Source organism: Rhinoderma darwinii, chromosome 2 (genome assembly GCF_050947455.1).
Source record: "Rhinoderma darwinii isolate aRhiDar2 chromosome 2, aRhiDar2.hap1, whole genome shotgun sequence".
Lineage (NCBI taxonomy): Eukaryota > Metazoa > Chordata > Amphibia > Anura > Rhinodermatidae > Rhinoderma > Rhinoderma darwinii.
Genome location: NC_134688.1, coordinates 233886005 through 233904467, shown reverse-complemented (window position 1 = coordinate 233904467; position 18463 = coordinate 233886005). Strand labels below are relative to the sequence as shown.

Genomic DNA, 18463 nt, shown 5'->3' with positions numbered 1-18463 from the left:
CCATTATATGACTAGTATTCTGGATTTTGTTTTAGCAGTTTTCCCCTCTGAAGGCTCTCTCTCCAATTTTCATTTTTTTCTGAGCTAGTAAGTGGTACCTAACTGCTATCAAATCTTCTATACACAGCACACAGAAGAGGAGAATGACATATAAAGAAGCATCAGCATGGAGCAGATTATACAGCAGTAATGAGCAGTGTAGCTGTGAATCCAACACTCGGGTGAGATAAAACACTAAGGCTGGATTCACACGAGCACATTACGTCCGTAATGGACGGAACGTATTTTGGCCGCTAATCCCGGACCGAATACAGTGCAGGGAGCCGGGCTCCTAGCATCATAGTTATGTACGATGCTAGGAGTCCCTGCCTCGCTACAGGACAACTGTCCCGTACTGTAATCATGTTTTCAGTACGGGACAGTTGTTCTGCAGCGAGGCAGGGACTCCTAGCCTCGTACATAACTATGATGCTAGGAGCCCGGCTCCCTGCACTGTGTTCGGTCCGGGACTTCTGGCCGAAATACGTTCCATCCATTACGGACGTAACATGGTCGTGTGAACCCAGCCTTATTGTGAACAGCAGCTGCAGCATCTGTGTCTCATGTGTCTCTCTACCTTTGCCTCTCTCTCTCTCACTCATTTACTCTGCCTCTGCTTCCTCCTAACCCTTCTCTTTCCGTAGACTTCTATGGGCAGCTGTAGCCTGATCTCTCAGTGACAAGATGGAGAAGGCAGTACATTCAGAGTGAGTGAAAAGTTAGGAGGGAAGGGGGCCGAGGAAAGGAGCCTGATAAGTAGGGAAAGAAGCATTTTTCTCTAATAAGATGTCACAAACAAATACACGGTAAACAGTGAGGTCCCTGTTCTTCCCAAACCTCTGTCCCTACCTACTTGTATGACCCGACCTAAACGACGGCGCACAACTGGGCGGTGTTCCCTATACTAGTACAATTGAAACTGACAAACGGATAAGACAGAGACAGTACAAAATAACAAAGGGTCACCTGGGAAGTACACGAAGGGAGAGGCAGGGCAATTGCGCCACGGAACAAGTCCGGTCGCAAAAGGCGGAGTCAGGCAGGCTGGGTCAAAACCGGGAGAGTGCGGAAAAAACAAAAGTCAGAAGGCAAAGAAAGGTCAGGAGTCCAGCTGGGGTCAGGCGTCACAAAGTCACTGAGGGGAGTCAGAAACAAGGGAAAGCACCAGGCTAGGAAACTCTAATTACAGGCAAAGGCCTACTACCCCAGGCTGAACTAAATAAGGAGAGAGCGGGAGCTCAGGAACATCAGCCAGGCTTTGATTTGCCTGATGCTCCTGAGCTCCTATTGGCTGCAGACTGCCTCAGTCTGCCAGGCCGGGCAACGCCCGTGTGAGTAACTCTCGACATTCTGGAGACCGAGGAAGCAGCAGAAAGGGAGTATGTGACATAAGATATATTACAAATTTTCTTTTCGCTTACACTATTGATTCATTCAAAGTTTGTTCAAAGTGCAGTGCCTATTTTAGCTTTATTTACATAAAACCAGAATACCTCTTTAAGAGTAGACACAACTATTTTCTCTACCATGTGAAATGCTAAACTTCTCAGTACTGTGCACATATTTTATATTTAGACTGAGAAGCAAAAGTGACAGAAAAGCACAAAAATCATGTCTGTCCATCAAAATCTCTGACATTTCCCATTTTATACTATGATTGACATGATGGCATGCAATAATAATATGGAAGAGTGAAAACAGTGAGAAACAATATAAGCAAGACAAACAATAATAAAGCTACTTCCTGGGTCCATATGAAACCAATTTTTGTAATTTTATTTTTATTGATTTATAAAGTTATTTCATAAGATCCTTGCATAATGCTAATACTATACCTGCTTATATTTCAATAGAATTTTTTTTTTTAAAGTATAATAAGGACTGTTCCCATTCATGTAAATAAAAGAAAAAAATAATTTCCATATTAGCCCAAAACAATGGAGACACACTAATGATTTAATAATGATTATTCAATTAATAATGTCTTTTTTGGTTTAAAAGGGTTGTCTTATTTGGAGAGCCACTGTTCATATGCTCTATTAGATCATGTGAACGTCATAGAGGGAAATCCACTACTTGGGCTTTCACTCTACTGGATTAGATGTGATCATGTATAACATAATTGCCCAATAATTTGAATGGGCACCATGTAATACTACACTGTCTGCAGTGCGAAATAAGTAGCATATGGAGTTGCCTTTGTGATAACAGCTCATCGCTGAGGATTAGATCAGTGGCAATCAGTTGATCACTGAGGTGGCTTCATGCTAGCCCTGCTATTTGCAACTTATTTGTATAGTAAAATTCCAGGAAACTTCTCAAAAAAAATAGCTCCAAAATTGTTTTTAATCTGCAACCATCTGAAAGTGTGAAATCTGTCTTCAAAAATAGTCAAACAACTGCCTAGATAAGTGCAAGGGGTATACAGGGAAGAAAGGAGAGAAGGATCAATAATGGATCTGTGCAGTTGTAGGGAGCTGTACAATATGACAGAATTAGAGTACTACTGTATTGCACCATTTCCGTCCAATGTAATAATACACTTTCCATTAGCCCTCCTTGTGTTCATGGATACATTTTATTAATTCAATTTTTTATGTAAAAATCCAGTAGGTGGAGAATAAAAAATGTAAGAGCCAGATATATGGATAAATCTATATAAGCAGTATTTAATATAATGTATATTATAGTCATACACTGTCCTTAATGGGGTTGTCTGACATTTAATGACTTTGTGTTAATGCTTGTAATTTATAAATATAAATACATTTGTAATATACTTACATTTCCCAAAGTGGCCCCGTTTCCAGATCCTGCCGTGGAGAACTTGACGGGTGACGTCACTCTCTGCTCTGGCCGCCTTGTTGATCTTGAATTATTTTCCGGGTATACGACACGTCACTTGTGAAGTGGTGTATATCGGCTTTTTCTGTTGTAACGCGCATGTGCGGCCCCTGCTGTTATCTCGAGAACAGCAGGGACCGTGAGAACAGCGGTGACAGCGCATGCGCGTTACCGACTGTGAAGCAGAACAAGCCGATATACACCACGTCACAAGTGACGTGTCGTATACACGGCAAATAATTCAAGATCAACAAAGCGGCCAGAGCCAGAGCAGAGAGTGTCGTCACCCGTCAAGTTCTCCACGGCAGGATCTGGAAACGGGGCCACTTTGGAAAATGTAAGTATATTACAAATGTATTTACATTTATAAATTACAAGCATTAACACACAGTCATTAAATCTCGGACAACCCCTTTAAGGCATACAATCTGCATCACTTATTATAACTTTACTGGTTGTGTCTGACATTTTATGAACACAAGCAACAATTTCAACTAAAGCCACTGTTCCAACTAATAGTTGCTAAGAGTCGATGTTGTAGCATTAATGAGCCATGCTTGAAATATATCCCAAAACGTCTAGATAAATTCCATATTTTCCAATGTCATTCTAATAGTGTGGATTTTTTAGAACCTTGAAGTAAAAGTGTGATTTGTATTAAAGCTGACAGGGAGCAGGCAGGGAGAGAGACAGTGCTAATCCAAGAAACCGCTAAAGCGGCAACGAGAAAAATCACAGCTGTCATAGGCTCATGGAAAACACATTTCAACAAAAACAAAGACCTTTAAGAAAATTCTCTCCAGAAGAAAGCCAGACTAATGAATGCCACACAGGCTTTCAGCGGCAGAGGCAGTGAGTGTTAAGGGAAATGCGCCCGGTGCTTCATTAATTACCATATTTTTCTAAATAACGTTGTCCTAAGCGCTCATGTCCCTGATGTCCAAGGTATAACTGAAGACAGTTTCAAATGTACAAGTACATTTATCAAACATCTATTTAATAGCATAAAATGATAAAACATTGCTTTGAATTCTCTATGTCTATGAAGTCGTAAAAGAGAATTCCAAATGTTACAAATGGAAAGGCTATGTTATTATCGTCATTTGCTTGGTGTTGGGATTTAAGGTACAACGTTTATGACTGAAGGGATGGTTTCCCTATTTATAAGAAGAAGCTGAACAACATACTTGCAAGACGTAACATATAACTAAAATTACCTAAATGTCACGAGCATGAATGTCCCTCATAGGCAACCCATTAACAAGGGAGGGTAGGGCCAGGATCACACACGCAGTTTTTGGCAGGTTTCTTTTTAGCCAAATCCAGAAGTGGATCCAAAAGGAAGAAAGGTATAAATAAAAGACTAATACATCTCCATTCTTTTCTGTCTACTCTTGTGTTCGGCTTGAAAAAAATGAGCCGTAAACTGCACTAAAAACGGCATCAAAACTGTGTGTGTGATCCTGGCCTCATAATGGTGAGCTGGTTACGTTTAATGGGGTCTTGGAGAGACAACCCCTTTAAGTGGCTGCTAATTGGCTTCTTGTATGCCAGTCATTACTTTTCTGGCACTGCTTCTTTGCTTACATTAGGCACAACAGTGGAAGAACTATTGGGTCATGCTATAAAAACTACTATTGTGAACAATTCATGGAGATCATTTCCAGGACTAACTTTTAGCTGCAAATATATTATTGCCTTGAGGTTATAACCATGTGTGGTTTTGGGCATGTGTTCAGAATGTAAGGGGTGGGGAACCCATTTGTGGTATGTGCTTTAACTGGTTCCCGACTGCTGGCTGTGTATTTACGGCCAGCAGTCAGGGTCCTTAAAACCCGCGCCGTAGACTATTTACGGCGCGGTTTTTAGTTTGCTGCCCGAGCGATCGGGCAGCTGAATGTCGGGTCTCCGGCAGTCAGTGACTCCCGGGGACCCTGAGGAGAAGATAGAAGCAGCTTTCGCTGCTTTTGTCTTCTCCAATCTCTTTTACACAGTGCTCAATGAGCGCTGTGTATATAAACAGAGGCATCGGCAGCGCCGCTGCCGTTATTGGTCCCGGTGATCATGTGACTGGTCACATGATCGCCGGGATGCCATTAGTGGCAGACTGCTGCTGGGTCTTACTAGACCCAGCACAGCCCTATTAGTGACAATAGTCACTATAAGAGGGCTGATTTCCCCTGTAACTGGGGTTGTTGTGAAAAAGTACCCCAAAGGTCTTTTCTGACCTTTGAGGGACAGACCATAGTAATAAAAAATAATAATGTTAAAGGAGGTGGGGTAATAGCGGGATTCACTGGTTAGTGACACCCACTATTACTACCGCCTTTATAAACAGGGTCACTAGGGTTATGCCTAGTTCCCCTATCTTTTCCTTATACTAACGTCGATCTAATTGCTTTAGCGGCTACTCAAGGGAATAAGACCGTATAGTAAATAAAGGTAATATTTATTAACATACAGTAATCACTCTCATATGTATAATACAGTAACTAATCACAGTACAGTATAAACATGGTATCACAATCCTAATTATACCGCCACCCACTTACCTAAACATACATATGAATACAGTTACGTTACAACACAATACACATAAGTTACTTGTGATTCTCACACGCTCACTATCTCTATCCCACTCTCTCCTAATATAACTTTCCCTATACACTAAGGGTTAATATGGGATAAGGAGGAACAAGGGGAATGGGTTTCTGTGTACCTAGGGATGTGCAGGTCAAGGGTCACTGCAGGGTACTTAGGGCAGCAAGGGTGAACTTAGGGTACACATGGTTACTCAGAGAAGCAAGGGTTAACTCTGGGACAGTAGGGACAGTACTCAGGGAGAGTAAGGGGTTAACGCAGGGACTCAGGGAAGCAAGGGTTAACTTACTCAGGGGGAGTAGAGACAGTACTCAGGGAGAGCAAGGGGTTAACTCAGGGAAGCAAGGGTTAACTCTGGGACTCAGGGAGAGCAAGGGGTTAACTCAGGGACAGTAGGGACAGTACTCAGGGAGAGCAAGGGGTTAACTCAGGGACTGCAGGGACAGTACTCAGGGAGAGCAAGGGGTTAACTCAGGGAAGCAAGGATTACAGCAGGAGGAGACAGGGTTAAGTGTAGCTGCTGCTACACTTGTTACTTAGCGTGACTTTGGTGGAGCAGAGGCAGAAGCAGGAGCCCGGGTCGTGGTGGTGTGGGAGGCAGGCAGCTCTCAGCTGATCGTCTTCTGCTAGCTCCAGCTAGCTTCGGCTCCTGAGCGTACCGACGCAGGGCTATTTAACCCTGTCGTTACGCTCGCAGCGGGGGATGTGGCACTTGCCCCTGGCTAGCATGGGTCGGCATGGTGATAATGTATCACCAGCCCACTCATGAGCGCCCGCACGAGACAGTCCGTGAGCGCGGGAGACTTGAAATGGAGACAGGGGATAACTATCCCTTGTCTCCATGGTTTCCAAACAAAGCAGGGCAATGCTAATTGTCCTGCATCGCTTAGAACCGCATTCATGACCAGGGCTGTTGATGTTACAGCCCTGGCTCATGATACATTATATGTATTATACATACACATCTATATTATATATATGTGTATATATATATATATATATATATATATACATACATATACATACACACTATATATATATATATATATATATATATAGGGACACTTCCCTTTACAAATAAATACACATTTTTTTTACTATTATTTTCAAACTTTAAGCCTAAAAATTCTAAAATAACAAAAAGGATGTGTATAAAAATGATAAAAAATAAACCTGCATCGTCTATGGAAAAAACAATGCAAAAATCACGCCGCTAGCCCAACAAATAAAAAAGTTATAGCCGTTTAACTAACGAGTGCTAAAAAGGGCTAAACGGTGTCTGATCCTGAAGGATCCAAATAGCCCGGCCCTAAACCGGTTAATGTACCCATTATAGTGGCCCCAAAAAAGGCAGTTAACTTACTACTTCTACTATGAAAACTTAGTAATCAAATTTTTCAGGGGTGAACTTGTTATTTAACACAATGCACTTCTGTTAATTTCAGTTATATGTGATAACTCTTGTACTAATCCATGACTAGGTATATCTTTTGAAGTGATGGAGGAGATATATGGGTTGTATATCTAGAAATGCCCACTAACCATCAAGTGATCTGTTGAGTCATGTGAGATGCATGTTGCACATACCAATTTGGTAGTTCATCAAAATACATGAAAAACTGATGGTCATGTAACTGTGGATACAGTTCATGGCCATAGCGTTAGGGGAAGGAGAGAACCAAATGTATTGGTCATCCTTCATATTTCAATTAGAAAACAATGTACTCTTAAATTCCACAGATTACTTGCAGTGTTAACAGTACATAAGCGCTGCTATCAGGCTAGCATACATACACTAAATTAATAACTACAATTAATGAAGACACACATGGTTAAATTTGCTGCAATTTGAAAATGCTTTACTGTTCCATTTATTTTTAAATAAATTACAGATGAAAAAGAAGGAATTTCACAGAAGCGCAAAAAGATTATATTTTTAAGATAATTGCATTTCTCATTTGAAGATTCTACATGATTGCAATACTATATCTCCATCATACTTCAATAACCCAGGCATAAAACAGACCATTAAAGTGTCATTTCTGATCACCTCCAGGGTTACCTAAAATGACATCTAATGACTAGGTCAGTGTCCGAGAGCATGCTCGTACTAATGATTTTCTCTGCTCCCACTCAAAATTATGGTATGCAAGATAGATTCTTTAAGACTATTTATTCTCCAAACACTGGGAAAACATCTTAACGCAAAAATATAATATTTAGAGCTGAGAGGAGATGCCACATAAGGCCATTTTCTGTTTGTCCAAGTTACCCAAACTCACTTAGATCTCCATGGTCCGATCTGAAGCAGCATTCTATCTTAGGCCACATGCACACGACCGTAAGGGTTTTTACTGTCCACAAATACGGATCCGACGGCTACGGATATACATTCGTAGCTGTCCGCTATGGGTGAATCCGTGCCGCAATTCCGGACAAGAATAAGACATGTTCTATATTTTACGGATCATTTCTATGGCAACGGCACATATTCGTAAATATACGGAAAGGTGTCCATGGCCAATAGAAATAAATGGGTCCGGAATTTCATCACACAACTATCACGTAAAAATCCCATGAAATTGGAATTCTTTTAGGACTCAATGTGGCATATTTAATAAGACTGACTCACAGAGGTACACCAGCATGTAATTTAAATGCTGCATGCACCATGGGTTATGACAAGTTATTTTTTATGTAAATAAAAGATGCTGCATGCAACATGTAAACCGACAGTCCATTTTTCTAACTTTTCGCAAGGGTCATAAATAATGATCCTTGATAAATATGGTGTTCAGCATAACCGTCATTCTATTTAATTTAAATGTGCCAGAAAACTAGCACAACTGTATTGATAAATACGGCTGATGTACTCCAATAGACTGCAAATATTCTGTGTGTGGTCCCTGCACAAAGGACACATCATCTCAAATTTTCAGATACCTTATGGAATGTATACCTTTCCCTGCTACATACATCAATATGAGGAAATGCTACATAAAGCTCTAGTATATTTTCTAATATAACACATGTCATAGGAGGGGCCGCCTATACATTTGCTCATGCATGTATTATAAGATACCTAATAGGAAGGCAGGGTAAAACTCACTGGGTGTCATTCTGGATGCATCTGTCATTGTATAATCCCAAGTACTTCCATAGTAAATTGGTTTATTTCAGTAAATTTGGGTTAAGCTATGGCAGGACAAATAATGCCTACCATGGACGCAGGGTCAGGACGAGGTTTAAGCAGATTAGGTCGCCCTCCAGTGTACCATTGGGAAGCTGCAATGTATGGACTAAAATATAATAAAAAAGTCTTTAAACTTCCTTCGACATCCATTCATTCTGTGTGTGTGAGTGACTAATAATACTGTATGACACAACTATACATACACATATGGGCATTACCTAATAACATGCATTGACAGCAGGGCTAAACCTGCATGTTACTGAGGGAATCAGAGCTAGTGGCTGTCAGCTGAATGATTGTCCATCCAACCGATACCATGCAGAACTTCATGCACCGAATGGGGGGCCATTCTGAACCGCAAGTTTGGGCATCCGGAGAGCCATTCCTGTGTCTGCATGACGGACAATATCACTGATCAACAAACATGCATTACATTCTAACAAGAGGGGAAATATATATAGTAATTACACCCCATGTATATTGGATTAGAAACATGGACAAGGGCCACTTTCACGCACAGTATTTTGGTCAGTATTTGTAAGCTAAATGCAGGAGTGGATTTAAAACACGGAAAAGGTACAAATCGTTTCTTTATAGTTTTTCTCTGTGTAGGTTCCACTCTTTTTGGGTATAAATACTGATGCTACATACTGACCAAAATATTACCGTGTAATAAGTGGGAAATTACTTTATACGAATCCTGTTTACTACAGCAATGTATTTGACTCCAAAAGACATTGAATACTTCTTTATCAGTTTACCTCCAGCGTATTCTTATAGTCTTACAGTTATAGTCTTACAGGGTCTTTCACCCTGATATGTTCGCAGGTGTGTTTTGTTTTTTGCTATAAAACAGGGGCATAGCTAGGGGGGCTGGCGGGGCATGTGCCCCGGGCGCAACTAGGTGGTAGGGAAGGGGCGGGGTGCCGCAGAGCAGCTGATCACTGACACCTGCAGCAGCGATCAGCATTAGGAAGAGCCAGGAGTTCATGCGGCGGCGTTCTGACTGGGGTCTGACCTAATGTCAGTTTCATGAGGTCAGATGACTCAGGTCTGGTGACTGGACTTGTCGACTCCCGGGCTTTCACCGACCCTAATCAGAAGGAATTGCGCCGCGTGACCTCCTCGGCTCCTCCGGTGGGTTACATCAGGCAGAGTGGAAAGTGGTAGCGGTAGGCTACCGCTCTCCGCTCTATTTACAGTGTGGCGCTAAGTACAAGGGGGGGGGAGTGTGGCGCTATTTACAAGGGGGCAGTGGGCTGTGTGTGGCACTATCTACAAGGGGGGGAGTGGGGTGCTATCTACAAGGGGGGCAGTGGGTTGTGTGTGGCACTATCTACAGTATGGCGCTAAGTACAAGGGAGGAGTGTGGTGCTATTTACAAGGGGGGAGTGTGGCACTATCTACAAGGGGGGGTGTGGCGCTATCTACAAGAGGGACAGCGGACTGTGTGTGGCACTATCTACAGTGTGGCGCTAAGTACAAGGGGGGAGTGTGGTGTTATTTACAAGGGGGGAGTGTAGCGCTATTTACAAGGGGGGAGTGTAGCGCTATTTACAAGGGGGATGTGTGTGGCGCTGTCTACACAGGGGCTGTGTGGTGTTATCTAAAAGGGGGGGCTGTGTGGTGCTATCTACAACAGGGAAGCTGTGTGGCAATAACTACAAGGGGGGCTGCGTGTGGCGCTATCTACAGGGGGCTGTGTGTGTGTGTGTGTGGCGCTATCTACAGGGGGCTCTGTGTGGTCTCTTTAATTAATTTTCTTTTAATTTATTTTTATGTTAACTACCTTATATAACTATATCGCTTGTAAAATTTAGAAATGGTTGTATGCTCGAGTTACATAAAAAAATAGTGAAAAAAAAATACACCTCATTGATTGGTAGAGAAAGCAAACATAGCGAAGGTTAAGTAGATGTAGGGAAATAAGTTGGAGAGGAATGCCAATCTGAATCTTTGACCAGGTGCAGGAGAACCTAGCTACGCCTCTGTATAAAAAGTGCATAGGTGCCACACAAAACGTGCACAAGGATGCGGTCTATCGCAGCCCTTCTCTTAAAAGAGAGAGAGGCCCCACATAACCATTCCCCGACCCTCCAAGCCGTAGGCCTAGAGGATCGAGGATCGATGATCCCCCCTCGCCGAAGCTTAGGGAGACCCAAACACACTCCTAGGCTTCTACCTGGGCTGCCACACCAGTGTCCACTTAGGAGCCTGCATCAAAGTTGCACCTCCCCTCCGAAGAATGGAGGCCGGGTTGCAGGGGAGAAAGGAACCAGATGGCCACACATTTTCCCCCTAGACCTCAGGAGGGTCCCAAAAGGGCACCGCATCCCAAAATCCTTGTGACAAAACGTGACAAACACACAGTGAAAAACACAATAAAATAAGTGGATGTGCGCTGTGATACAGCCTGGACATCCGCCAGGTATAACAAAAATTCCTCATCTCCCAGCCAGAAGGCCGGGAGAATAAAGGTGCGTGCAAGTGTGCCTTCACTCAGTGGGATCCCACCCCCAGTGAGTTAGGGCACCCCAGGATCACCAGCCCTGGGGCACATAGCAACTCGGGCTTTCAAACTACCCGACCTCCTGACCTCGATCCGGCGGTCGCCTGGTCATCTACAAATGGTACCTTTAAACCAAATGTGTACACCAGAGCGATGACCATTGTGGTTCCCTGCCCTCACCTCGGCGTTCTGTCATCCCCCTACGATGGCCCATCAACCACCGGCAGGGATGATTACTAACCTCAGCTTGAGCAGGTACTACACTTGATCTTAGCCAAAAGGCCAAGAAGCGAAGGTTTCTGGGCACTATGTGGCACTTGCAAAGCCCCTGTGGGACCAAAACTGTGGAAACCCCCCACAAGTGACCCCATTTTGGAAACTACACCCCTCAAGGTATTCACCTAGGGGTGTAGCGAGCATTTTAAGGTCACAAAAGTAATTCATTAATTTATACTATTCTCTGTGCCCTTAAGTGTTACATTTGCAAAGAAACCAACTTGAGAACTGTACATTAAGTACAAGCCCTCCAGTTTAGAGAGAACAAAATGTCCAGAATAGAACAGAACAGCCTGTTTTATCTTTGCTAACTACTGATGAAATGCTTTACTGCCTATGTAATATATTCGAAAACCAGGCTTCACACGGCTTGATTTTTACATTGCGTAGAAGTCTTAATGTTCTTACTGAAATATATTTAATCTGTCGAGAAAGTGATAAAATGCAATGAAACAAAATATTACTAAAAACGGTAGCGAAATCCATAGCCTCGCATTATCCTCACACAAATATTCAGATCTCAAATTTAATTTCTAATGACCTATTCAAAAATGTTACGGTATCAATATTTAAAGAAATTATCTACGGAATTTGAAAATAAATAAAGTTATTAACTTTACTTATCAAACCTAAATATTAAAATTATATCAAACTTACAAAGTATCACTAATTCTCCAGTTTATATGCTGCCACTGACAAGCATGCAAATAGAAAATCTACAGTACCATATATAGCATGTGCAGAGGCATAACTTGAAGCCCTGCGGCCCCAATGTAAAATATAGAACAAGGCCCCCGAACTACCATGTGCTATTTATAATACTGGTTTCATGCGTCCGTACTTGCCGAGATGTCATTTTCTGCCATTACTTTACCAATCATCAAATCGGTGTTAATAAGAGTAGCAGACAAACACTCTTCTGAACAATAAAAACAATACATATCCATATATACATCAATCAGCCAACTCATTAAAACGGCCTCCATAATATTGTGTAGGTCCCCTTCGTGCTGCCAAAACAGCTGTCATCTGTCAATGCGTGGACTCAATAAGCCCTCTGAAGGTGTTCTGTGGTATCTGCCACCAAAAGGTTAGCAGCAGTAACTTTAAAGGGGTTATCCCACCACATCAACTTATCACCTAACCACAAAATAGGTGATAATAGTTTAAACACTGGGGGTACGCACCGATCAAGAGAACAGGGGTCCCTATTCCTCTGTATGAATGGAGTGTCGGTTGCGCATGTGCACTGGCACTCCATTCATTCTCTATGGGACTGCCAAAGACAGCCAAGTACAGCGTTCAGTTATCTCCAGCAGTCCCATAGAGAATAAATGGAGTGGCAGTGCATATGTGCAACCACCGCTCCGTTCGTTCATGGGACGCCACACCCCTGTTCTCCTGATCAGTGAGAATTTCAGTGGTGGGACCTCCAGCGATCAAACACTTATATATATATATATATATTTATTTATATCTATCTATCCTGTGGATTGGTGAGAAGTTGGAATAACCCCTTTAAGTCCTGTAAGTTGTGAGGTGATGCCTCCATGGATCGGACTAGATTTTCCAGTACATCCCACAGATGCTCAAAAAGATTAACATCTGGGGAGCTTGGCGGCCAAGTCAACACCTTGAACTCTTTGTCATGTTCCGCAATCAAAAATCAATTTTTGCAGTGTGGCAGGACACATTATCCTGCTGAAAGAGGCCACTGCCATAAGAGTTTACTGTGCCATGAAGGGGTGTACTTATTGTTCAACAATGTTTAGGTATGTGGTACGTGTCACATTAACACCCATATAAATGCCAGGACCCAAGGTTTTCCAGCAAAACATTGTCCAGCGTATCACACTACTGCCAACTTGCCTTCTTCCCATAGTACATCCTAGAGCCATATTTTCCTCAGGTAAGCAACACACGCGCACCGATCATCTACATGATTGAAAAGAAAACATGATTCATCAGACCAGGCCACCTTCTTCCATTGCTCCATGGTCTAGATGTGTTGCTCATTTGCCCATTGCAGGTGCTTTCCAGGTCAGTATGGGACATTTGACTGGTCTGTGGCTATGCAGCCCTAGACGCAGCAAGCCACGTGGCACTTTCTGTTCTGACCAGGGCTGTGGAGTCGGTAGAAATGTACCAACTCCTGCTTCAAAATATATATTTTTAATTTTGGAATTTAGAAAAGATTTATTGTTCAGAAACTGTATTCCAATAAATAGATTTTATGTTCTATATTAGTAGTCTGATGGTTTACATGACGGCATAAAAAGCCTGATTACATTTTAATACAGTAAATTTGTCATTAATAACTATTATTATATATGAACCACCTATGAAGGAGTTGGAAAGTGAAAAAATAAAGTAGTCGGAAGTTTGGCTTACCGACGCCACTGCCCTGGATCTGACATCTTTGTAGCACAGCTAGCATTAACCTTTTCAGCAATATTTACTACCTTAGCTTTTCTATGGGATCAGACCAGACGGGCTAGCCTTCACTCCGTACATGTATTAACCAGTTCAGGACCGGGCTATTTTGCGCCTTCAGGACCAGACACCGTTAAGCCCTTTTTAGCACGCGTTAGTTAAATGGCTATAACTTTTTTATTTGTTGGGCTAACGACGTGATTTTTGCGACGTTTTTTTCCATAGACAATGCAGGTTTCTTTTTGTATCGTTTTATACACACCTTTTTTGCTATTTTAGAATTTTTATTCATAAAGTTTGAAAATAATAGTAAAAAAATAAGCTTTTTTAAGTTTCAGCAATTTTTCGTCATTGTCTACCGTAAATTTTAATATATTACATGTCTATATTAGGGTAATTGGGTCAGCGCTAGCGTTACAACAATGATTGGCGGGAGGGAAGGTTTTTTTTTGGGGTGGGTATTTTATGTGTATTTATTATTTAATTTTTTTTTGCACTTTACTATTTTTTTATTACTATGGTCTGTCCCTCAAAGGTCAAAAAAGACCTTTGGGGAACTTTATATAATTTTTTTCTTTTTTACACAGCAGCCCCGGTTACAGGGGAAATCAGCCCTCTCATAGTGACGATTGTCACTAATAGGACTGTGCTGGGTCTAGTAAGACCCAGCAGCAGTCTGTCAGTAATGGCACCCGGCGATCATGTGACCAGTCGTGCCGCCGCCGCTGCCTCTATTCCTATACACAGCGTTCATTGAGCGCTGTGTAAAAAGACATCGGAGAAGACAGAAGCAGCGAAAGCTGCTTCTATCCTCTCCTCAGGGTCCCCAGCAGTCACTGACAGCCGGAGACCCGACATTCAGCTGCCCGATCGCGCGGGCAGCAAGTTAAAATCCGAGCTGTAAAAAGTCTATGGCGCGGCTTTTAAGGATCCTGACCGCTGGGCGTAAAAATACAGTCAGCGGTCGGGAATTAGTTAATGAGCCTTGGGCATACATGACCCTAACGCCGGTTCACCCTTCCTTGAACCACTTTTGGTAGGTACTAATCACTACATACATTTTGGAGATGCTCTGACCCAGTCGTCTAGCCATCACAATATAGTCCTTGTCATTTAGATCCTTACGATTTCCTATTTTTCCTGCTTACAACGCATCAACTTCAAGAACTGCCTAATATATCCCACCCCCTTTACATTGTAATAAGAAAACCAATGTAATTCACTTCACCTGTCAGTGGTTTTAATGTTATGGTGGATCAGTGTATGAAAATATACGTTAACATTTATATTAAAATATAAATTAAAATATATATGCAATGAAATATATAACTGTGGCCCTGAATCAATGAAAACTTCAGTGTAACTAATCTGCATTTCCAGCAGAACTAAACATTCTCATGGTCTGAGAATTGGAATGGCAATAAACCCGTAATCTGCCCTGTTCATCCTGCAAGTCCTAAAAGCTTATGGAAAAAAAAGATTAGAGCGCTGCTCTGGTAGGTTTTTTGTTCTATAAAAATATCTGAATGGCGTTTTTGAATGTATGTAAGCCATTTTACACCGTGTCATTCTGGTCCTTTAAATGAAGAGCGTAGTAATTTGGAAAGCAAAAGCGACTCGGTTATTAAGGGAAAACAAATCTAACAGTCTGGCTTCATTACATTAACAAGGAGCAGTCCATTGCACTGGCTGTTCAGCCTTGTTTAGTTCAGTACTGAAAGCTTGGCTTATCTAATGTCTGCATGCCCCACCTAGGTAAAGTGCAGCATTAATCACACACAAGACGACAGTAATTTGGACAGCAGGAAAGTGAACAGCATGGCGCTGCTTTATCCACGGATTGTTGTCAGGCGCAGGCCGGCAGCTGGCTGAAAATAAACTGATTATAGCTAAAATAATATCCACTGCAACCAAACTACAGTATATATCCATTGCCTGCAAATAGAAATACAGTTCTGCTAGAAGAATAGAATGTGCCAAAAGTCCATGCAAGTTCTACAATCTCATTTTAATCTTATTTATCTAATTTTTATATAACAATGCTTTACTTCCAAGCTTCCCATTTTCTATCGTGTTCTATTATATTTCTGACAAGTTCCATGGTTGCCACATTGCCTGTATAGGCCATGCTAGGATAAATTCTTTATAGAAGTATATGCCCTCTTTTAGGGTATGTGCACACACACTAATTACGTCCGTAATTTACGGACGTATTTCGGCCGCAAGTTCCGGACCGAACTCAGTGCAGGGAGCCGGGCTCCAAGCATCATACTTATGTACGATGCTAGGAGTCCCTGCCTCTCCGTGGCTGTCCCGTACTGAAAACATGATTACAGTACGGGACAGTTGTCCGGCAGCGAGGCAGGGACTCCTAGCGTCGTACATAACTATGATGCTAGGAGCCCGGCTCCCTGCACTGAGTTCGGTCCGGAACTTGCGGCCGAAATACGTCCGTAAATTACGGACGTAATTAGTGTGTGTGCACATACCCTTAGATTATTTTCATTTTTATTGCATGTGTCCGACTGAACAGTTTACAATTAAATAAAGTGTTATAATAGATAAAATATAGATACTTCTCTCATTTATGTCATTTATTACGTAATTTGCTTGCACTAAACATTACAAAGGTATTTGGATTTTTAGCAAGGAAAGGATTTTCATTGTATAATGAAAAGTTACACAATTTTCCAGTGTCCATCACATGATTATGGACAGATTTTTATCCACTGGAAGTAAACAATGAACGACTGCAAGCTAGGGCTGTGCGAATATGACCGAAATCAAAATCACGATTAATTGAACATGTAACCTCGATTACGATTAATTAACAATTATTTAGGCCACACCCCATTTTACATACCACGCCCCCTATTTGCATGCTACACCATTGAATTAATATTAATGGTAGAGCAGGGACAGTTGGAACTGGGAAAAAATAATCGAAAAACACGATTTGCGCAAGATGATGATGGGTAATTGCACTGAATTTCGGTTTTGGGTATTTTTTGAATAATTGCCCAACCCTAATGCAAGCAGAGATCTTAAAAACCACAAGAAATTTATACCAAAAGTATATTAGAGAATTGTATAAGTTTTTATTTTATTTTTTTTAAACTTTTTTTGCTGAAACTGTAATACCACTTCAAGTATGCAGTTTTAGGGCAAATGTAAACTTTCCCTAATAGTTGTAATATAATAATATTTTTATTTGACACTTTTAACTATGTCTACAGTATATGAATACTTAGGCCTCATGCACACGACAGTAGCCATGTGATTTTCAGGTCTGCCGGCCGGCAGCGGAGTGTCACTCGCGAGCCGTGCACATGGCCGCGGACATTATTTGCTATGAGCCTGGAAACCATGATCGTGTGCATGGCCCCATAGGAAAGAATGGGTCCACAATTCTCCTGTGGATTTTCGGGGGAATTGCAGCCGCAAAAGCACGTTCGTGTGCGTGGGGCCTGACAGTTAATGCATATTGGTATACATACTTTCACTATATGCAATATAATCGCTCTATAGTGTGTAATTCATGTTGCCATACAATCTTTTACTAGGCTGTTTATGTAATTTATTTCAGGGCTTCCTCTAATTATAATTTATTCTTATTGAGTGAGAGCAGAAGACAGCAAAAACGATGACGTGTCCTGACTTTTTTAACCCACGTGTCATAAGCGGAACAACCCTGTTTGCAGGTATAGTGGCTGTAATTGGGCGCACGGCTAAGCAAAGTTCACTCAGAAGTTAGTTGCAGCTACTGATCATGGTGTGCAAGGAGCAGAAGGCCAAAATAATCAAAAGCTTATCATATTGTGAACTCACTTGTAGCAGTTGGTGGTCATGGTGTTTGGCCCACATTCTTAGGCAAAGTTCACACATTGTATATACAGCAGAAATTTTTTGTGTGGCAATTCTGCAGCGTTACAGTAGTAGCAAAGTGGATGAGAACAAATCTCATCCACATGCTGCAGAAAAAAATCACAGTAAACTGACTTCTGTGCGAACTTTCAATCAGCAGCACGTAAATTTTTCTTGCGAAAACGTGCATAATTTCTGCACGCCACGTGTGAACTTAGCTTAAGTCTTACTGTAGTGCCCCATGGTCACAGCATGTCAACTTACCTTGCTTTTCTGCCTGCGAAGTGTATCTGACAATTTTATAAAAAAGTGCACTATTAGGTGTCGATTTTACCTGCAGAGTTTCCTGCATTTATCAATGGTTTTAATGCGGATTTTCTGCACTAAATTACGCAACGTGAGCATGTAGCCTAAAACTCTTTGGTAAAAATTACTCCTTAAAGCTATATGCACATGTTGCGTAAATTGGTGCAGAAAATCAGCATCAAAACCGCAGGTAAAGAAATGTAATTTTGCAGGTATAATTTACACCTAATAGTTTTTTGATGTGCTTTAGGTGCATGTTTTCACGTTTTGATGTATTTAGGTGCGGCTTTTTTTGTAAACTTGTCACATAGAATTCACAGGTGGAAACGCAAGGTTCATTAATATACTTCATATTTAAAAATACGCACTACAGGTCATTTTATGTTTGGGAAAATTCT

General features: G+C 41.6%; 1 protein-coding gene and 1 pseudogene across 1 annotated transcript in view; both read right to left on the bottom strand.

Moving 5' to 3' along the window:
• Positions 1–18463, bottom strand: part of DOC2B (double C2 domain beta) — a 657062-nt gene that overhangs the window by 19254 nt on the left and 619345 nt on the right. The gene's annotated exons all lie outside the window — the stretch shown is intronic.
• On the bottom strand, positions 11411–11480 carry LOC142747581 (U2 spliceosomal RNA; annotated as a pseudogene).